The sequence below is a fragment of the Capra hircus genome, chromosome 9 (genome assembly GCF_001704415.2).
Source record: "Capra hircus breed San Clemente chromosome 9, ASM170441v1, whole genome shotgun sequence".
NCBI lineage: Eukaryota > Metazoa > Chordata > Mammalia > Artiodactyla > Bovidae > Capra > Capra hircus.
Window position 1 is genome coordinate 75009982 of NC_030816.1, and position 23474 is coordinate 75033455.

General features: G+C 44.6%; 1 protein-coding gene across 1 annotated transcript in view; it reads left to right on the top strand.

Moving 5' to 3' along the window:
• PLEKHG1 (pleckstrin homology and RhoGEF domain containing G1) overlaps positions 491-23474 on the top strand; it is a 255986-nt gene continuing 233002 nt past the window's right edge. The window contains exon 1 of the mRNA XM_018053355.1: positions 491-640. The gene's annotated coding sequence lies outside the window, so the exon portion shown is untranslated. The remainder of the gene's footprint in view (positions 641-23474) is intronic.

Genomic DNA, 23474 nt, shown 5'->3' on the forward strand with positions numbered 1-23474 from the left:
AAAGGTTAGTTGGTACATTAACTGAGGTGATTAGATTAATGACACCTGAAAAACAGCGAGCTTCCTCCCTCAGTCCATAAGATTACCCCAGAGCTTCTGTGTTAATACTAAAACGTCTAACTAAAAGAATTATTTAGGGTACCCTTTTTACAAAATCATATGCAAAGTATCACGTTCAAGAAAGCTAAACCTGAGGATCCCGGGAAATGAAAAGTGATGTGTCTGCGAAAACAGTAGCAGGGATTTTTTTTTTTTTTTTTTTGTAATTTTTCCCCCCAGGGGCTGTAATTTGACTGCTCTGTTTGGCAACCCTCCAGAGACAAGTCCAAGTGCTTAATCTCTTTCTCTTTCTCTCTCCCGCTGCTCCCCACCGTGCTCGCCCGGGCCGAGGGGAGGAGGGACCCAAGATCCGCTGCTCGCGGCGACGAGGCCCGCAACCCTGCGCCGGGAGGGGCGGGTCGGGGCGCGGCCGGCAAGCGGGGAGCGCGGCCGAGCGGCGGGGCCGAGCGCGAGGAAGAGGAAGTCCGAGCCTGGCGGCGGTACAGGGCGCTCGGCTGGCGCCGCAGCCGGCGCAGCGCAGCCGCACCTTCCCCCGGCCGACCTGCGAGCGCGGCCCGCGCCGGGAGCCGGCCCTCCCCGGGTAAGTGTCCCTTTCGCTGGACACCGGGTCCTCTTCCAGGAATGGGAGAGGACGGGAACGCCGGGATGGGGGGGACGGGAACGCCGGGATGCGGGGGACGGGAAGGGGACCCCGATGGGCGCCCCAGATCCGCAGGTGGAGGCGAGCGGACCGGGGTGCCAGGTTCCTGTTCCCCGCGCGCTCCCTCCCGGGTGGGGGCCAATGGGGCTGGGGAGCGCCCTATCGCCGCGACCCCGGCCCGCCGCTGCCCACCGCCGCCTGGAGGGGGCGACCCACGGCCGCCACCGCCCGGCTCCGGGGGCCCGGCTCCGGGGGCCCGGCCCCGAGTCTCCGCGCTCCCGGCCCTCCACCCGCAGCCGCGGGGCCCGGAGCGTTCGCTCCTCGGAGAAAGGATTCCTCAATGCGCTCGGGACTGTTACCAAGTCAACCCTGCAACTCAAACGGGACAGTCCGAGAACGGGACCCGAGCGCCCTCCGCCCTCGGTCCGCTCCCGCCGCGGATCCCCGCTCCTGGCCCCCCAGACGGCGGACCGCGGTGGGAGTCGAAGGCCCCGGCTCTGTGGCGCGTTTGGTTTGGAGGGTCCCAGCCTTTGTAGATGGAGCCTCGGTGTCCCAGCTCTGCAAATATTTCCTGGGGCTGGGGTCGGGGGAGGGGACGTGCAGGGGGGCTTGGAGTCGAAGCCGGTGGCCGGCCCGTCACGGCGATCAATGTAACGGTTGGTCCACGGGGACTTCGTCGACGGTCCTTGCCTCGGAGGACCGCCGGGGTTTGCGGTGATGCCCGCAGCCCGCTCTCCCAGCCTTTGTGTCCTCTAGTGAGAGTCTGGCTGTTAAACCAGAAGCCTAAGGAGGTTCTAATTGGGAAAAGTCGTTAAGCTGTGGCATTTCATTGCGTTTGGGAAACAATGAGGTGGATGACTTTTTTAACGCTCCAGTGGAGTCTTGCTTGTAGGGCCGGTATTTCATTAAGTTCTGGTCTTTAACCCTCCCTTTGTACCACCCTCAGGTGGCCACGGCTACTGCACATACTTTTGAAATTGTAGAGGGTGAGTCTGGGGGAAGGCTGTTTGCAGTCAGCATCACCCAAGACAAGGTCAGTCACAGAGCGAGAGTGGTTTGGGGGTTTTCCGAGGACTGGGTACAGAACTTCCTTGTGTTTCGTATTTAAACCAGGAGACCAGCATGTTGACTCTGGGTCAGATTCCCCTTCGAACAGAATCCCAGGCCTAGATAGATTGTGTAATGCCATAAAAACAGTTATCAAGTGTTAAAATCAGCGTCTTCGGGCTGCTCAGTTTCTGTGGCTGGCATACCTTTAAAGAATTTACAGGCTTTGGATTTCGATTAAACACTATTAAAACATTTCCAGGCCCATCGTGTCTGGGAGTAAGAAACTCCATCCTAATTTTGTCTTTGCCAAGTCAGACCGGAGCAAGCGGCTCCACCTCGGGTGGCCTTGGCTTCCTCCCTTAAGAAATGATTTAGAGAAACCAGACAGTTTCTGAAATTTCAAGCTCACTCCTTGCTGCCCCTCCCCAGTAAGCAGTACTTATTTGGTCTACTATATTTAAGATTTAGATCCAAAATGAATGATTTGGTATTATGGTCCTTTACCATCCTTGAGTCTGACTTTCCAGTTCCTCATGTTGCTCTTAGTCCTATTTGAAGCTTTGTGTCTGAGCCGCCAAGCCACCTGAAGAAACATTTCCCCAGAGTTCTCTCTCCTCTTTGGTCCCATCCTCACTAGGTCATCAACAGCTGTCACCTCGTGACCTTCCTTTTCCCTGGTGTAGCTGCTCCCTGAAGCTTTCTGCTGAAGGGCAAAGCACAGTGAGAAACAGTTACCTGGCAGGCAGATCCATGCCCGAATCCTGCTTCCCTTGATGGTTTTTTCCTGCTTATCTCCATCTTCACAATGGGCACCAGCTTCCTTCAGTGACTTTAATATGGATGATGGTACCAAATACAAACAAATATTTCCCTGGGAGACTCAGTCTGTGCTTCAAAAAGGTTAAATGGTCACCTTTTAACAAATCAAGAGGAAGTGGCAATGTAAGTTTTCAAAAGCAAGAATAACCAGTACTCTTTTGTTCTCCTCCTTTGAGGCTATGATTTTTTTTAAGTGATGTGATTAAGATTTAATGATTTGTAGTCTGACACATAAATGTGGGAAATGCTTGAGCAGCACTAAATCTTTAGAGCCTTTAGTAAACTGGAAGCAATTCCTGGATCTACACTCTGATTCTTCAAGGCTGCAGTCCACTTTTCACAGATTTCTCTTCCCTCCCACCTTTCCTTGTGGATAGCTGGTCTTTCACACAGTTGCCATCTTTGAATCCTCCTGCAGGCAAATTATCTCTATGGAATAGTAAAACTAAAATGGCTCTTGGAAGATCTAGCCCAGCCCCTACATCTTAAAGATTTGGGGAAGCACTGGTGATTAAGAACAAGTGCTCGGAAACTAAGCTGACCTGTGTATCATTTGCTCAGTATCACTTTGACCTTGATCCCTCTATGGAAATTCTATAGACATAGATTCTTTTATAATTGAGAAAATGTAACAGTCATAGTTGATCATTCTCTCTGGATTGTCTCACCTTTGCTCATTCCTTCCTCTGTCAATTTAGGAAATGGTAAGCCTTCTTCCTTTTTAAGTGGTACTATAGTAAGTGTTGGACACATTGTACACTTCCAAGATGACTGCTTTTGATAAACCAAGTCCCGCGAGTGAGTGATTATCCTGGTGATTACACAACTCTCAACTGGAAGACCTGTGATTTAACTCATGTTCATGTCTCTTAGTTCAGAACAGTACTACCTAGAAATGGTGGTGGCATGGAGGCATATTTTAAATTAAATGTAATGATTCTTTGTTTCAGAAAAAAGAAAAAAGTCCCTTGCCTCTTTTGACCTACAAAGAACATGGATTCCAAATCCAAATATTCATTTTTTAAGTAGGAATGGGAATAGAAATATTTTCTAGACAAAGACCCTAAGCAAGCCAGTACTCGTGTGTGGCAGGCTTCTCAAATATTAGTGTTTCATCACAATGTACATCAATCTTGCTTTATAAAATGAAGAGCTGACTCCAAACCATTTGGGCATTCAGGGCCATGGGCATCTGTGCCAAGGAGAACTTACTGACTGCAGGGCCCTGTTTCAAGTAATTATGAGAGGACTACAGGCTCTGCTTCATGTTGCTTGTGCTGATGAAAAGCAACAGATGCTTTAGCAGAGATGATAGAAATATAGGCTGGCCATCCCAGTGAGGGGGCCTGGGTTTGCTGTCAGAGTAACTAGGGCCCAGATCATCCAGATGCTGTGGAACAACTTCATGGATGCCTGAGTGACCCCCATCCCAGGGATAAGGAGGTGCTGGTTGATCTAGCATAGTTTCCATATTCGAGTCATATCAGAGTATCTTTTCAATCTGTATGCACAAGAGTACCCAAAAATATTTCTCTGCTGAGATGCAAGGCTTGTAAAAATTTCCAACCCTAAACATCTCCTTTTGGTAAATATTGAATTACTGTTTGACGGAAAGCAAAAGTAGGCTGGATTCATGGATACAAAATGTCCCTAATTCTTGTCTGCTGTTCCCCCTCCCATATAATCCCAGAGGAAGGGCAACATGAGGAGTGTTAATGTTAGGCTAAGTTTTACAAAGTTTCCAGCTACGCCCACTGGATGTACTAAACCGATGTCTTTAATTAAGAAAGCTGTTTGGGTGAGCTTTAATGACCAGGGTGCTGCCGAGCCTGTAGAAACCGCTTATCACCAGCATTAGGAAGATCAAACCATTGCAGCATTTGGCCGAAAGCTAGCAAGCCCTTAAGTGTGAGAAGGACATCTTTTTAAAATATCAAAGTTGAAATGGGTGTGAGTGTAATAATAATTGAGAACATAGACAAAACACTCTCTGACATAAATCACAGCAGGATCCTCTATGACCCACCTCCCAGAATACTGGAAATAAAAGAAAAAAATAAACAAATGGGACTTAACTAAAATTAAAAGCTTTGCACAACAAAGAAAACTATAAGCAAGATGAAAAGACAGCCTTCAGAATGGAATAAAATAACAGCAAATGAAGCAACTGACAAACAACTAATCTGAAAAATATACAAGCAACACCTGCAGCTCAATTCCAGAAAAATAAATGACCCAATCAAAAAATGCGCCAAAGAACTAAACAGACATTTCTCCAAAGAAGACATACAGATGGCTAACAAACACATGAAAAGATGCTCAACATCACTCATTATCAGAGAAATGCAAATCAAAACCACAATGATGTACCATTTCACGCCAGTCAGAATGGCTGCGATCCAAAAGTTTACAAGCAATAAATGCTGGAGAGGGTGTGGAGAAAAGGGAACCCTCTTACAGTGTTGGTGGGAATGCAAACTAGTACAGCCACTATGGAGAACAGTGTGGACATTCCTTAAAAAACTGGAAATAGAACTTCCTTATGACCCAGCAATCCCACTGCTGGGCATACATACCAAGGAAACCAGAATTGAAAGAAACACGTGTACCCCAGTGTTCAATGCAGCACTGTTTATAATAGCCAGGACATGGAAGCAACCTAGATGTCCATCAGCAGACGAATGGATAAGAAAGCTGTGGTACATATACACAATGGAGTATTACTCAGCCATTAAAAAGAATACGTTTGAATCAGTTCTAATGAGGTGGATGAAACTGGAGCCTATTATACAGAATGAAGTAAGCCAGAAAGAAAAACACCAATACAGTATACTAATGCATATATATGGAATTTAGAAAGATGGTAACGATAACTCTGTATGCGAGACAGCAAAAGAGACACAGATGTATAGAACAGTCTTTTGGACTCTGTGGGAGAGGGAGAGGGTGGGATGATTTGGGAGAATGGCATTGAAACATGTGTAATATCATATATGAAACAAATCGCCAGTCCAGGTTCAATGCATGATACTGGATGCTTGGGGCTGGTACACTGGGATGACCCAGAGGGATGGTACAGGGAGGGAGGAAAAAGGGGGGTTCAAGACGGGGAACACGTGTATACCTGTGGCAGATTCATGTTGATATATGGCAAAACCAATACAATATTGTAAAGTAATTAGCCTCCAATTAAAATAAATAAATTTAAAATTTAAAAACAATAAAAAATCAAAGTTGAAATGGATGTGAGTGTAATAATGATTGAGATTTAGAATTCTCATAAAAGGAATCAGTAAATCAATGTCATCACACCATTCAGCTGGCTCTAATGTTTGAAGTGGCAAATAGATCTTACCACTGTCCACTCTGTGTCCAGTCACATTAAACACTGACTTAAATGACTTGAGTCTGAATAAAGAGGGATGAGGAAGAGGAAGAGGAGAAGTTCTAGATCATGAGGTGGTGGACCTTTTCTTGTAAAGAGCCAGATAGTGAGTGTTTCAGGCTTAGTGGTCCATGTATATCCCCATTGTATATTCTTTGATTTGTAGAAGGGGGACTGGTTGTTTACATAAGCCTTGTTGTTTAAATATGTAAAAAAAAACCCAGCCATTGCTTGAAAGCCGTACAGGGTAGGCTTTTTCACTGGGAACCTAAATAAATGTTAGTAAACCAAAAAAGGGGGGAAAAAAAAAAAAAACCTATGGCAGCCATTGTTTTCCAGTTCTGTTCTAAGTGAAATATTCTGTTTGAACTATCATTCCCCAAATGACAAATCCCGTAGGCTCTGTCTAAGCTGTCTGGCTGTAGACTGGCTTATAATCAAATCTCCTATGTTAATTTTTTTTTCCCAGTCACCCTTCTTTATTTGCTCTTTTCACTCAGCTTAGAAGTCTCTGTTAGACAGTGATCAGTTGACAGGATTCTCAGCACCAGATTTCAACATTCAGTCTTGAGTGAGGTACGGAACAGGCAGAGAAGTTCAGCTGGGATGTAATAAATTCCACAAAGAAACAGGTCATTGATGAAGCTCACTGATAACATGAAATAAAGTTCACACCCACTAGGATGGCAACCAGGGCTCTGGTGTTCTCTTTTCTGCTAGTACCTTCCCATGTACACTCTATGGCCCTCTCATCCAAGATGACTCACAGAGCCCTAGATGGGCTGTGCTGTCTCTCACCAAAGGTGGGATCCTTCCATACAAAGTTTAACTATATATCTCTTTCTGATCTTACTGGGGAGAAGCATGGGCTCCTGAATCTCTGTGCTAACACAGGACTTTATATGTGACCCAAGTAGGACAGAGAAATGTAGTGATCCTGAATGGACACACATTACCTTTCAAGGTTGCGGGGACCATTTTATTCCTCTCTGTAGCTTTGGAGATCTTGTCTTATGTCTGTGGACCAGTCACTGAATCAGAACTGTTTCCAGGCTTTATATGTGATACTGAGTATAGCATGGCGCTGATGTGTCTGGATTTGAAGTCAGGCTGAGCTGACATCTAGTCCTGGTTTCCCTACTTCACCTGCTGTGCCATCTTTCAAGTCGAGAATAAGACCTCTCAACTGCAAGGAATACAGAGTCTGACATGTAGTAGTGGCTTAGTAAATGGCAACTTTTGTTCAATCCATAATCATTTATTGAGAACCTGCTGTGCCTGGAATGATGTTCAGTCCTGCTCTAGGCATGGCAGGGAATACAAGAGCCACGGTTTGCACAGAGATGTGATCAGGAAGTGGGGAGAAGTCGGGGTGAGGGATGGGTCACCTTAGATTGGTGTTTCAGGAAGCCGGTCAGAGAAGGCAAGGTTTGAACGGCAACCTTAGTGATATTGATGAGTCCCTGTTTCATCTAATCTAAGATACTTTTGAAAATACTTTTTTAATACACCATTAAGAAAAAATTCTGTCAATAAAATTGACAGTCTCCTATAAGATACATCCCTAAGTTGTGAAAAATGTGCATCTTAGCACCAATAAGAGGCATGAATATTAGTGCTCTGTAAGTACCCACTGAATGTGGACGTGTGTGCTAAGTTGCTTTAGTCATGTCTGACTCTTTGTGACGCTATGGACTGTAGCCTGCCAGGCTCCTCTGTCCATGGGGTTCTCCAGGTGAGAATACTGGAGTGGGTTGCCATGCCCTCCTGCAGGGGGTTTCCCCACCCAGGGATCGAACCCACGTCTCCTGTGTTGCAGGTGGATTCTTTGCTACTGAGCCACCAGGGAAGCCCACCCATTGAATAAGTTAGTGTTCCTCCATGCTTGCATACAAGGTTCAGCTCTGATGGTTTACATTGTGAGTTTGTCTCTTCTGTTTCTTAGTTCTGAAAGGTTGGGTTGGAGCTAGCAAAGAGTAAAATATGGTAATTTATTGTGAGATATTCATGATCCATTGCACTTTAAAAATAGTTTAAAATATTTGCTCAATGAGCAAAGTGTGTTGGTGATTCCTGCTGAAGTGAAATTGGTCTGCACATAACTTGAGGAGGAGCAAAATTGAGCAGCTCCTGCAGCAGATAATATTTGGCAGCTATCCGTAGAGTTGTGTGAATCTTTAATGCATAGCAATGCCATCCTAAGGGCTGCGAAGGCATTAGCTGGAGCTTGCTTCCTTCTGTTTCCCAGATTTAATTGAACATTAATACTCCCCTCCTCTGTATCCCAAGGGACCGATCATTCCTCTAACCAAGCAGGTCCTCTGTGATAATGAAATGGGGGGAAGGCTCCCTTTAGAGCCACCGCCCTCCCCTCCTCTGGCAGGTCCCTGCACTTTCAAAGTCCGGGCAGTGTTCTCTTCTCTCCCTACTCCCTCCTTCCTGCTCAGAGCAAAAAGTACTGCTGAAGTCTTTGCTTCTGACCATCCTCTACACTCTGGTCCCTCATCCAGATCTTTCTCTGAACCCAGTCCGGAGCCTGCCCCAGCTCTCCCCTGCTGTCCAAGGTCTCAGCTTCTGCACGGATGACTCAATGGGAGCTTTGACAATACTCAGCTATTTCTAGCTGTAATGAAGTGTGCTTTCATGCTGTTTTGATTTTAATTTCGACATGTCACTCAAGGCCTGCGTGCATGTCGCATGCAGGTCCCCCACATGTGGGGAGCGTGCCTTTCCTTCTGTCCGCCTGGAGTCTGTCAGCAACTTTCACCCTCTCCCTGCCTGGTGAGGAGGGGTCTGTCAGCCCTGGCCTGGGAGGAAGCAAGTGTAGACCTTACTCCCTTCCAGCCACGTCCTCCTCCATCTTCTCCTGGGACTGAAGCCCTCATGCTCTAGGAGTTCTTCAGGACCCACCACATCTCCAGCTGCAACAGGAGTCCTTGGAAACAAGCAGATGCAAAGGAAAGGCCGTTTGGTTTGTAGGCGTTCCAGGGATGCGTATTAACCACCATCTGGCCTCAGGGTGATTTCAGGCTGTCTCCAACCTGTGACTAGAAAGCTGGTTGAGGTGGGAGGGGTGTGTGAAGGTGTGAGGCCACGAGAAAGCAGGTGGGCACTGATCCGAGGCCATCACCGAGTTCCCCTTACTTCCCAGGGCCGTGTGATTACAGGCAGTCCTCAAACACTGACATCTGTGCTTCTCTGATGTGCTGGGAGAGAGGAAAAAACTGTAATCTGGGGCATAAATATACGATCCTGTGTTTGTTCCTTTTAACCAAGTAAACCTGTTATTAGGTTAAGCATCTGTGTTGCACTAAAATATTATAGCTGCTTCAAAGGAGGATATGGTTGCTCATCTGATACAGCTTACAGTTTAAACATTCAGCTGTCTCACACTGTTAAAAATTTGAATCAACTAAGAATATGAATTATGAAGCATAAGAATCAAAATCCGGAATATAGGATTACTAAGTAGGGGGCAGAGGAGGAAATTAGAGGAGACATAGACTTAATATTTTTTACTTTTTATCTTGTACTAGAGTCTAGCCAATTAACAATGTTGTGATAGTTTCAGGTGGACAGCGAAGGGACTCTGCCATGCATATACATGTATCCTTTCTCCCCCAAACTGACTTAGACTTTAAAAGTGAATTTTTTTTTTAAAGAAAACTCTTTGAACATTTGGGATTGACATGTACGCACTACTATATTTGAAATAGATAACAAACAAGGACCTACTGCATAGTACAGGGAACTCTGATCAATATTTTGTAATAACCTAAATGAGAAAAGAATTTGAAAAAGAATAGATACATGTATATGCATAACTGAATCACTTTGCTGTACTCCCGAAACTAAGACAGCATTATAAATCAACTATGTAATCATACTCCAATATAAAATACAAATTAAAAGCAAAAAAAGAGGAGAATCCTTCCATCCCCTTATGCCCTTCCCATCATAGATCAGTTTTAAGAGAATGACTTGCTAGGAATTAATGAGGGTGAGGCTGGAAGGGTGATGAGATGAGCAGGGAACAGGATGGGAAATGGGCGCCCAGATGGGCGGATGAGGATTGGCTGTGTCTAGGAAAGTGCTTTGAGAGATATTTGCAAGCTTTTGCAATATAGTTATGGAACAAAATGTTGGTGGTCTTGGCCTTTTTCCACTTTTCTTCAATGTCTATGTGATAAATGCTTCTTTCCCCTTCTTTCCTTTAACAGTTGTTAAAACTCTAAGGAATTGGTGCTCAATCACAGTCTTTAATGGTATCTGATCTTGACACTAAAATGGCAAGGAAAACAATGTGCAAATTATGTTTTGTGGCCTGTGGACCCCCTTTGGCCCATGGGTGTGCTAAGCACAAGGATGAATTACCTCGAGCAAGTTGGAATCCCTATGACTTCTTCAAACTGTCATTATTTGGAACCTCTGTTTCTTCCTTCCTTCCTTCCTTTCTTCTTATCCTGTTAGGAAAGCAAATACTGAGAAGTTCTAAAAATTGAGTTGTGATGAGTGCTATAATAGCCATACCTCTCAGAATCCAGAATCTCCCTGAAGAGCAAAAAGAGACTTATTTCACTGAATGATCTAACATGTCAAGATATGAGACTAAATTTCCACATAGGAAGTTAACAGATGTTTGTTTTTACCTTCTTACCAAATGAAGAAGAGAGCACATCTCTGTACTAGCTAAAGACGGAATAGCTAGCAGCAACTATTCTAAAAAAAATACCTTTGGCTTTGGTTACAAATATGAGCAGAAAACATACTTTACAAATGTTCAGAAACAAAATACTATGCTCTTAAGAGAGAAAATTCTTACTTGATGCTTCTATATGCATAACAGACATAGCAGTCAAATCTAATACTCTTCTGCTTTCTTTGCATGTGTGTGTGTGTGTGTGTGTGCGCACAAGCACGCGCTCAGTTGCTTAGTCATGTCAGATCCTTTGCGACCCCATGGACTGTGGCCCACCAGGCTCCTCTATCCATGGAATTTTCCAGGCAAGAATACTGGAGTGGGTTGACATTTCCTCCTCCAGAGGTTCTTCCCCACTCAGGGTTTGAACCTGAGTCTCTTGTGTCTCCTGCATTAGCAGGTGGATTCTTTACTACTGTACTACCTGGGAAGCCAGTTTCTTTGCTTACTTATTGTAATGCCAGTTCAAACACTGTTTCTGTGCCATTCATTATGGGAAAAATGGTGTGTAGAGGAGAGATAAGTTTGTTTTTCTAAGGTCTGAATATTGAGTTGAAATGTGGGAATAGTCTGAAATTAGGCAGTCTGTATATGTCATTTGAATGTTATTTGAAAATGCCTGCTAACCTAGGGGTAAAACCATGTAATAAAGATATTGTGAGGCTTGAATGCGTAATGTATATATAGCACCCCATACATAATAAACCCTTGATAAATAGTGGCTCTTTTACTGTGTTTACTGGGTTTCACACTTCAGTTTTATTCCCTGCTACTAGACGTCTGGAACAATAAACCAGCATGAAAATAACTGAGGAGAAACATCTCAGTGGTAGAAGACAGCCTTTGTCCTGAGGCAGGGGTAAGAGAGAGGGATGAGGAACACTTTGTTCTGTTGGTTTTTACTATAGTAGAGACAGTACACGTTGCACTTGGAAATTCAGATTAGAATGAGCATATCAACAAATATGGTTTCCTAAATTCTGGGGATACAGTGATGAACAGAACAGACCAAATCTGGAGTGAAGGGAAAAACACTATGTGACAAGCACGTTAAAGAAAAAAGGGAAATACGTGGCGGAGAGGGGAGGGCTAGTGGCTTGCCATTTGCTGGATGATCAGAAAGGCCTATCTGAGCTGGTCCTTGAAAAGTGGACCTTAAGATACAAGGGAAGAACATTCTAGGCAAACGGAGCGGGGGCAGGGGGGAGGGGCGGGGAATAAGTATGGAGGCCCTAGGAGAGAAGTAAACTCTGTGAGCTCTTGGAAAAGAAAAGCAGGCTGTGTATATGCAGGGGGCGGGGGCAGAAGAAAGTGAGAAGTGAAGGTAAAGAGAGAGACAGAGCCCAGATCTCATAGCTCTTTATAACATTAAATGTCTTTCAGTTCAGTTCAGTTCAGTTGCTCAGTTGTGTCCAACTCTTTGCGACCCCATAAACTGCAGCATGCCAGGCCTCCCTGTCCATCACCAACTCCCGGAGTTCCCCCAAACTCACGTCCAGCGAGTCCGTGATGCCATCCAGCCATCTCATCCTCTGTCGTCCCCTTCTCCTCCTGCCCCCAATCCCTCCCAGCACCAGGGTCTTTTCCAATGAGTCAGCTCTTCGCATGAGGTGGCCAAAGTACTGGAGTTTCAGCTTCAGCATCAGTCCTGCCAATGAACACCCAGGACTGATCTCCTTTAGGATGGACTGGTTGGATCTTCTTGCAGTCCAAGGGACTCTCAAGAGTCTTCTCCAACACCATAGTTTAAAAGCATCAATTCTTCGGTGCTCAGCTTTCAGTGGATACATGTATATCAGCTGTAATCAACTATATGCATTTGTGCTAAGTCGCTTCAGTCATATTCGACTCCCTGCAACCCTGTAAACTGTAGCCTGCCAGGCTCTTCTGTCGATGGGAATTCTCTAGGCAAGAATACTGGAGTGGGTTGCCATGCCCTCCTCCAGGGGATCTTCCTGACCCAGCGATCAAACTGGAGTCTGTTATGACCCCTGCACTGGCAGGTGGGTTCCTTCTAGTGTTTGTTAACTGACTAGACCCCAATACAAAAGAAAAAGGTGGGTTTTTTTTTTTTTTTTTTTGAAAGCATGATGCAAAGCCAGTGGAGGGCGTGGTGGAGGGGAGTGACAGAATCTGATTACTGATCATTCAGTTGGGAGCAGTGGTACCGAGAGGATGGTACAGAGGTGGGGGCGGGAGCTGCGGGTTGATTCAGAACTGGAACCTCGGCTAAGACGGTGCAGCTGAAGGAGAAGGAATTTATGGGACTCAGGGAGCAGCATGGCCTCTGTTATTTGTTTCAACCTACCTGCTTACCAGCCAGTCTCCATCTCCTACTTCCATTGCCCTCTCTCCTTCAGCTACCATAAATACAGTAACTAAAGTAGCATGTGGCCATGAGGAATGCTTTCCCTGAAGCCATGACGGACCAGCTCACCTCCCCACAGCCCCCTCCCTTCTAGAACTCGGTGTTGCTGGTAACCATTAGTTGTCTGCCTTCCCTCACTAGACCACTGGCTCCTTGAAGGGAAGTGTCTGAACAAAACAAATTTCCCTTTTACTAGTTGAGATGAGCTTTTGAGAAGTCTGGACAAAAATCTCTGTTTTTCACAAATGAGTTGAAGAAAAGAAATTTTGAGTAGGTGGCTAAATAGTTGGAGAAGGACCAGGAAGAAGAGGAAGAGGAGGGAAGGAAAGAAGAGAAAAGGCTAAGAGAAAGAGGAGGAGACCCATTGGGGAGACCCAGAGGAGCTCTCATGAACACTTACAAAAGGTTTCTGCAGAAAGATGTTTTTGTTCCAAGGATTTTCTGTAAGAGGAATCTAGTAGCTACTGGTGTAAAACCTGTAGGGTCTGGGGTACATGTGGTGCTTTAGGAATATGTAGGTCCTTGGTCTGCCTTGCCCTGGTTTGCAGGGCGCTTGGAAACTCAGTGATGCTTATTCTGAAATAGGAACAACTGTAGAGAAATTGAGGTGCTCAGAATTCTTTCTGATGTTCCAAGTTGGGTGAGTGACTGATAATGCATTTCTAGACTGACTGACTCAGCCCTACTCCAACCCTATACCTATGCGTTTTTATGCATGGGGAGTGGGGTCACCCCAGACCCTTTGGTAGGTTTTGAGTCTCTAGAGGCATAGTTCAGTTCAGTTCAGTCACTCAGTTGTGTCTGACTTTTTGTGACCCCATGGACTGCAGCACACCAGGCTTTCCCTGTCCATCACCAACTTCCAGAGCCTACTCAAACTCGTGTCCATTGAGTTGGTGATGCCATCCAACCATCTCATCATCTGTCATCCCCTTCTCCTCTTGCCTTCAGTCTTTCACAGTATCAGGGTCTTTTCAAATGAGTTAGTTCTTTGCATCAGGTGGCCAAAGTGTTGGCATTTCAGCTTTGTGTTCCAGATGGGGAGCGTGGTCACTGACACACCCAACTATTTGACCTGAAGTTGGGTCCAGGTGTCTGTTTCCACTGTGAAATGCACATGAGAAGTTTGATGTTCAGTGCTAGTGTGGGGGTTTTGGAGGAAAACCTTAACTCTAGTTTACCATCTTGAAGCTTAGAAATGTAAAAACAAATTTGAGAAGTCTATATTTACTATTCTCATATTCTGAATTTAGCATTCTTACTGGAAAAAAAGAGATGAATATAGCTAAACCACATTGTTTACTGTTATTTTTAAATGGTACAGTAATTGCTCTGTTCTTTGTAAATTTAGTTGATTAAGACTGGTCTTTCACATCGCTTGGTGTCAAAAGGAAATGGATTCTGGTAGCCTAGTTTTAGTTACTACTCTTATTAGAAAATAATCAAATGAAAAAGGTCTCAGAATATTCTGATTTAAATTTCCTAGCTCAGATAGTGAGGCCCTATTGTGTTTCCAAATAAATTCAGAGAAAAATCTTGCAGCAGCCGTCTGAGCCTCCCACTCTTACTCACACTTCTTCTGGGATTTATCTATTGGCTTTTGCACAATTGATTCCAAGTCACCCACCCAGAGCTGGGCTCATAATCTCCATTTCCAGACCCACCTCTAACTTCCTGGGGTTGTTTTTCTTTTCCCTCCTTTTCCAGTTCTTAGTTAATAGTCCCACAATTCTTTGGTCAGAATAAGTCATTTTCCTTCCTTTCGTGCCTTGTCCAATCTGTTAGCAGTGACTTCCTAAATAGCTCTCCATCCATGTTTACCTCTTCATGCCCCCTTTCCATCCTATGAGACACTTCTCTCTTACCTAGCCCATTAGCATGGCTGCTGAGCCAGCATGGATGGATGTATCTAGAAGACAAATCTGACCACTGAATACATTGTCACAGAGGCATCTCCTAATGGCTTAGCCCAACAGAAAGGTTGAAGGTAGAGCTTTGAGGGGAGATAAAAGTCTCCAGAAGAGGGACTTCCCTGATGGTCTAGTGGTTAAGACCCCATATGTCCTCTGCAGGGAGCACAGGTTCCCTGGTAGGGGAACTAAGACCCTGCATGCTGTGTTGTGAAGCTAAAAGGTAAGAAATAAAGGGGAGGGGCCTCAGGTAGAGATCCTTTGGTGTTTCTGTGGTCACGTTCCTCCTCTCATATCTCAGGTCCAATCCAGAGGCAGACTGGGCTCTTCCTCCAAAATATCCAGAATCCTAGGACTTGTCATGGTCTTCTCCATACCCACCTGGTCCAGCCCCTCTCCTCTGTCTCCCTGGTGCAGTAGGTTCCTAACTGGTCTCCTGGCTCAGCCTTGTTGCCCCCTACTCTAGCTATCCCACACACCAGTCCACAGGATCTGAATTCAAACATCTCCAATGATTCCCTGTTCCATTCAGATTCAAAAGCCAATCCGTGGAACAGCCTCCAAGCCCCTCCCCAGTGGGGTCCCTGCCCATCCCCACGTGGTCACCCGGACCCAGCTCACTGGCCTCTCCATTGGCCCCAGATACACCCAACAGGCCCCAGCCTTAGACTGTTATGCCCTCTGCCTGGAACGTTCCTGCCTGGGAATCAAAGCTTTACTGACTCACTTCTCTTTGTCCCCAACTCAAGTGTGCCCTTATCAAAGTCTTCCTGATGGCACTCCAGAAGACAGGAAGCCCGCACCTTGGAGGTTGTAGCCTTCGTATCCCACTTCGTTCGTATGCCTAGCATTCATGAACACTTAACCAAGGATATATTTGTTTCTTGTCTATTCATCATGAGAAGAGAGGCCTTGTGCTGTTCATGCTGCATTTCCAGTGTTTTAGAACAGTGCCCAGTGTAGAGAGAAGCTTTATTTTTCAAACAGATCAGTATCACCCTGGCAGCTGCCATCTCTTGCCTCTGAGTCAGGTAAATTCTGATTGTCTGATATTGTACTATGTTCTAGAATGAGATCAGCACTTAAGGTGTTGACTGTGGACATGGATGCGAGGGTATGCGGGAATAGAAGTGGCGGAGAACCTGTCTTATGACTCCACCTCCCCCTTCCCTCCGTGCTCCATCACTGCCCTCATTCTCCTGGGCTTCAGAAGAAGCTTCCTTTGGAAGTTCATGTGGGCCTCTTGCCTGCCATGGTGTCTGCGCCATAGCACCATCCAGCCCGGAAAACCTGACTCTTGGCTGTTCTCTCACATCTGCCTTATTCTTGCCCAGTACCTACAGCATCACTCAGAAAATATCAAGGCAGTACTGGATATTGACCTTTCCTTTATCCAGATGCTACTTATCCATCAAGACAGCCAATGTCGGATGACACTTAAACATGCAAACTCTGGTCCTGGGCTACCTGGATTCAAACTGGGTAGTTTTCATGACCTTGGACAGACTTTTCACCTCCCTAAGCTTGGGGGCAGCCTCTTACAGATGAAGGAAACAGTACCAGCTTCTGGGGTTGTGATGAGGACCAAAGCCAATCATTCTTTAATATGTTTGGAGAATCTAGTTCTAACATAGAGAGAAGTTAAGTCATATTCATCATTGTTTTCATTAACATTTCTTTGAAATGGGCATCTTTCAGAAAACTCAAATTGCTCTTATCTTTCTCGGAAATTATCTTTAATTATCATTGTATTCAACTTCATGTGAACTTCATGTGTATGAAGGTCTTATCCTTATGTACTTATCAACTCATCCAAGTTTTATTAAATTGTGTGTATAAAATAAATATTGCCTGTGTATAGAAACACTATATTCATCCACCTTCCTCTCAGCATCTCCCTTCCCTGCTTTATTTTCCTGATTAGCACATGTATCTGCCTGATGGATGCACCATAAATTATTGTTTATTTTTAAAGCTCCATGGAGGGAGGAATGCATCTTCTAATTAAGAGAATTTCCAAATAAACACAAATAGAGAGAATAGCATAATGAACCCCCATGTACTCATCTTCCAAGTTCAAGAATTATAAACATTTTGCCAATCTTGTTTCACCTATTTCCCCATGTGTTCTCTCCCCAACCTTGAAGTTGTCGTTTGGTTGCTTAGTTGTGTCCGACTCTTTGCAGCCTCATGGATCGCAGCATGCCAGGCTCCTCTGTCCTTCACCATCTCCTGGAGTTTGCTCAGACTCATGTCCATTGAGTCGGTGATGCCATCCAACCATCTCATCTTTTGTCGCCTCCTTTCCTCCTGCCTTCAATCTTTCCCAGCATCAGGGTCTTTCCTAACGAGTCAGTTCGCATCGGGTAGACAAAGTGTTGGAGCTTCAGCCCCAGTCCTTCCAATTAATATTTAGGATTGATTTCCTTTAGGATTGACTGGTTTGATCTCCTTGCTATAGAAGGGAATCTAAGGAGTCTTCTCCAACACCACAGTTCAAAAGCATCAGTTCTTCAGCACTCAGCTTTCTTTATGGCCCAGCTCTCACATACATACATGACTACAGGGAAAAGCATAGCTTTAACTAGATGGACTTTTGTTGGCAAGGTAATGTCTCTGCTCTTTAATATGCTGTCTAGGTTGGTCATAACTTTTCTTCCAAGGAGCAAACGCCTTTTAATTTCAAGGCTGCTGTCACCATCTGCAGTGATTTTGGAGCCCAAGAAAATAAAATCTGTCACAGTTTCCATTGTTTCCCCATCTATTTCCCATGAAGTGATGGGACTGGATGCCATGATCTTCATTTTTTGAATACTGAGTTTTAAGCCAGCTTTTTCACTCTTCGCTTTCACCTTCATCAAGAGGTTCTTTAGTTCCTCTTCACTTTCTGCCATAAGGGTGGTGTCATCTGTATATCTGAGGTTATTGATATTTCTCCTGGCAATCTTGTTTCCAGCTTGTGCTTCATCCAGCCTGGCAATTCGCATGAAGTACTGAGCATATAAGTGAAATAAGCAGGGTGACAATATTCAGCCTTGATGTATTCCTTTCCCAATATGATGCTCTTGACAACAGGTGACCAAAATATTGGAGCTTCAGCTTCAGCATCCAGTGAATATTCAGCTTCAGCTTCTAGTAAATGTTCAGAGTTGAGTTCCTTTAGGATTGACTGGTTTGATCTCCTTGCGGTCCAAGGGACTCTTATTAGAAGTTGAAGCTCTTTAAATCGGCCCCCAAAAGGGCAGTAGGATTGTTCAGAAGTAAAACCAAAATACTGCTTTCCCACTGCACAGTGGACAAGAACAACAGTGAGAAAACCCGAAGCACCATCTGGACAGGAAGAGGGAGAGTCTGGACACAAGGGCAGGGAGGCCTGGGGAGGGCTGACATCCACTTGGTAACCCCTTGCCTCCATGCAACCTTTGAGGGTCTTCTATTGGTGACACAGACTCAATGGACACGAGTTTGAGCAAACTCAGGGAGATGTTAAAGGACAAGGGAGCCTGGTATGCTACAGTTCATGGGGTCGCAGAGAATTGGATGCGACTTAGCAACTGAACAACTTCTAACAAGGCCAAAAAAACCCAAACACCCTCAAGTTCTACCTTCTCTTCTGAGTAAATACTAGACAAAAACAGTTTCATAAAAATCAGGTTTTGTGCCCTCCTGGCACTGTAGATGGTTGTGTCACGTTTCCAGAATTAGATCTCTGTTTCTACCAACCTCTGAAAGAATGATGGGGTAACACTTTAGATGCCTGTCCCATTAAGATTACTGTCAGGCACATGGGGGACCCTCATACATTCTGAAGTAACAACCGGTCTTATCAGTAACACATTGGTAAATCACTTCTCATAGAAGGTTTAGTTGCAAGATTGGTCTTCCTCTCCATCATTGGTCTGACATATGGAAGCATCGTCTCGACTTTATGATTTGAAGTAATTGCCTGTTTCCAAGGCCGCACCTTGCTCTGAGGCAGATTAGCCTGGAATTTGAGGTGAATAAAGCTTTGGATAACCTATAACCTCAAGCAAAGTTCAGTGCCTCTCCACAGCACGGAGGGTTCCAAAGTGTTAGCTCTAAATCTGATAGCTTTGTACCTGAACATATATCCTTGAGCCCTTTTCTCTGTGACATGTCTGGGTCCCCACCTGTCCAGCCAGCCCCCAAGTCCCTGCAGAGTTCTGTTTGCTCCGGCTTGGCCTCCTTCGCCCCTCCAAAAGCCGTCATCTGCTTTAAGCGTCCCCTCCTTCTTCTTTCCAGATCTCCTCACTGGAAGTCTGGTCATATGCACGTCTTTGCATGTATGCTCAGTTGCTTCGGTTGTGTCTAACTCTTTGTGACCTTATGGACGGTAGCCCTCCAGGCTCCTCTGTCCATGGAATTCTCCAGGCAAGAACACTGGAGTGGGTTGCCATCTCCTATTCCAGGGGGATCTTCCTGACCCAGGGATCTAACCCCCATCTTTTATGTCTCCTGCATTGGCAGGTGGGTTCTTTACCACTAGCACCACCTGGGAAGCCCTCTATTTGCATACTCAAATTCTCACAATAGGAAAAATAATATAAATAGAAATTTATAGAGGCTAGAATTTTTTTGTGAGAGGAAACAGATTGAAGAGGGGGTGCAGGGAGCAGTCTGCTGTATGACTAGAGGGGAATTCTAAATAAGGACCAAGGAGACTGGAAGGGGCAGGGTATCTGGGATCAAGTGTGGAGAGAATGAGAAGGCAAGGGTAATGGTTTTGAGGCTTTACCTCTGGTTCCCATTTGCCTCCTGTCTTATAGTTCCCTGTTGTATCAAGGAGTTCTGACTAGTTCAGGCAATGTTCTGGAGGCTTTGCATGTATTTATTCATTCTGTGCTCACAAGCACTTTGAATACATGCAGTCATTCCCGTTTCATAAATGAGGAAATGGCTGCACATTCACTTGTGTCTGACTCTTTGCGACCCTGTGGACTGTAGCCCACCAGGCTCCTCTGTCCGTGGGACTTCCCAGGCAAGAATACTGGAGTGGGTAGCCCTTTCCTCCTCCAGGGAATCTTCCTGACCCAGGGATCAAACCTGCATCTCCTGAATCTTCGGCATTGGCAGGTAGAATCTTACCACTGAGTCAGCTGGGAAGCCCATAAAGAAGCTGAGGTGTAAAAACAGGTAAGGTGTCCAAAGACATTCAGCAGATCAATGGCAGCATTGGATCAGTGCCCAACAGACTGGCTTCAGATCTCATGCTCATAGTATACTTGGTGTATGAGTTAGGACTGGATTCCACTGCAAGTGAGGGGGAGAGGGGCACATGGGACTCACAGGTCTGAGGAGGTCCAAGGCTAGTAGATATCTCTCTGCTTGTGGGTACCCAAGCTCCTTCTATCTCATTGCCCTGAGAAATGTCATCTTTATTATGGCTTCTGTATCCCCAGGTGTTGTATCTGTGGATCCACCCAACCAAGGATCGAGGTTGGCTGGTTAAATCTGAGGATGCAAAACCTATGGATTCAAAACATATGGATAGGGAGGAATGACAATATTAAATGTACTGCACTGTTTTATACAAGGGACTTGAGCATCTGGGAATTTGGGCATCTACAGGGACCTCCTGAAACCAGCCCTCCGAAGTTACTGAGGGACAAGTGTATCTAGTTAAGACTGAGGATTGCATTATTGAAGAAGACTCTTTTCTCCTAGTGGCTAGTTGGGGTGCAACTTTCTTGATAGGAGAAAAGGAAAATGGCAGAGGAAAGGAAAGTCAACAGCCAGGGTCTCTGAACTCTACTGCTTGAGTACCTTACAAATCTTGGCCCACGACAGCCACCAAAGCATTCGAGCGACTATTGGGGCATCTTCTCTAAAGGGAAAAAAAGACAATGTTTAACATCTGGCGGGATGCTCCACTTCATTACAGATAAATTAGATGCTGGTGTTTGATTAACAACTGGGCATTTCCATCAAACAGTTCATCCTGGCAAGGGCTGTTTACTAACTTAAAGTCAGAAGCGGTCTCTTGTGAAGAGGAAACTGCTAAAGATGTTAATCGTCATGGGATGTCAGTCATTCGTGGTGATGCCAGGAAGCAGCTGAAAACTGATCTGGTCGACTTGCCTCCTTCAGCTTAGTGTCTTGTAAGAACTTGCATTTCTGTCAAAGAGGTGTCCTAGTCAGAGAGTTGCTTGAAGGACTCCATATTTGCACTGAATTAAAATCCAAGAGATGATTGAAGTTGCAATATTCTCAAGCTACTATGATAGGAAAAAAAATGGTAAATGCAAAGTTCTAGAAGTAAGACCTAAATTGAGGGAGGAATGATTGAAACATCAGTGAGAGGATTAGAAGGAAAATCAAGACATTGGATAACATTTTTTTTTTTTACCAAGATTAAAAATTTGAAGAAGTGTAATTGGGTTAAATTATATATTTTTCAGAAATTTAGATTGAGTGAGTTTTCCTCTATTGCATGTTCCCAGAGAATTACAGGAAATCCTTTCTAACAGGGTATCCTGAGTCGGAGGGTTTGTTAAGTTTAAAAAAAACACGCATTTGGTGGTATGCTACTGGTGAAGATTATAGAATCCCTTATGCTTCACTGAGTTTGAAGAACTACAATCACTTTAATCACACTTGTTTTCACGGTGGCCCAGGGAAGAATTAAGAGACTTCCTTTTCAAAAAGTTTTTGCTAAGACAGCGCTTTTATTCTCCAGTTGAGTCAACGGAATTGTCTTCTATTGGAATTCCAAAATCAGACTTGATGTCGTAGTGAGGTTTAAAAGTAAATTGTTGAGAAGTAATTAACCAGTTAATTACTAGTGTGGCAAAATAAGCTTGTGCTTCAGAAGTGTTTTAACTACTCAGATGGCTGGGAAATTTCAGAAGAAGCCTGTTGGTTAATAGGAAGCCTTGGTAATACAGAACTCTAAGTCTCCCTGGCAACATTTCCCAAAGAACTCAGTTTGGGTCTAACTGGAGCTGCCCAAGAAAATTAAGAACGGTGATGCTGATGGTGAGTGGAGAATAAAGCTGCCAACTGGTGAGAGAGCCCTTGTGAGGCCAAGCAGCAGACAGCTCACCAGGGTTTATAAATGCAAAGGATTTCCTTCCATTCTCTGAGGACGTTTGACAGACAAATGATTGCAGTTTATTGATGGGCATATCAGCAAGCATTGTTTTGAGAAGGGCCTGGGGTGTGGGAACAGGTTTGAAAGGGTGATAGAAAGTGAATATGGTGTGAGCTGGTGAATGTTTAACGACCTTTGAGGTTGGGTGGCTCTGTGTGGGTGTGTGTGTGTTCACACAGGAGACATACATACACACATACATGCATATAATTTAGATAAATTGTACTGTCATAAGGGATGTATAGCACACAATTTGCAAATAACAATAAAAACTGATTCTCATAGGATGTTTTTATTGATGTTTGCTGAGCCTCTTATATTCATAACCAACCTATTAATAAGTGAATTTAGCCTCAACATGAATATTGTTAGATATTTCCTTTGACATTAATATGACAAAAGTGAAACCATGAAGATGTATGTCAGAGCTTCTTGCTGTTTGTCAATGACATAATACTCCTCTGCTGAACTGAATGCTGGATGAATATTTCCTCACTTTTGGTGCTTTTTTTTTTTTTTTTTAAACGGTATAACAGCTCCAGATGTAACTCCCTTTTATGTTCTAATCTAGAGTATTTGCATTTTCTCCATCACTTTCTTAGACATAAAGAGAACAAATAAAAGCCCAGATTTGTAGTGTTTGCCAGCTTCCATGGTGTAAATATTCCTGCTGTGCCTGCTTTCAGAGTTGGAGAGAAATGTTTAATACCATGACATTTTTAGTCATTAATATGCTATTTCGATCATATAGGGAAACAGATGTCAACAGCCCCAAGAGCACAGATGACAGTAAGGTAAGAAGTGAAGAGTTTGCGCAATGTCCATTTTTGTTTCTAAGGCATTTTGTTTAATTTTGATTACATTATTTACATTTTACTGATGACTTTAACAACTGGCTCACGAAATTCCTGAAATTTAATAGCTGGCTCTTGTGAGATGCTAAGGAACAGAGCATTGAGTAGGAGAGCGTCAGACCTCGCGATGCGCAGAAGCATTGGGAGTGACCTGAGAGCGCACATCTGAGAGGTTTTTACCTGATGAAACATATTTTGAAAAGCAGTGGCGATTTCCCTCCATATATGGGCCAAATGCATTTAGGTACTGAGTACAGGGGGTCTCCAAGTTACTAAGGATAATTTCAGTCCAAAAGGTGGGGTAGCCCCTGCCCAGCCACTGCTGGAGATCTCTCTCTGGTTACCCCTGGCTTCTTATGTACTTGGGGTGACGGGAGTAGCAGCAGAAAATGAGGAAAGAGGGGACTTCTCTGGTGGTTCAGTGGTTAAGACTCTGTGCTTTCACCGCTGAGGGTGTGGGTTCGATCCCTGGTCAGGGAACTAAGATCCCACAAGGCCTGGGGCATGGCCACGGAAAGAAAAACAAGGGAAGAAACTGTGGAGAGTGAAAATAGTTTAGACTTGTTTTGGGGACAGAG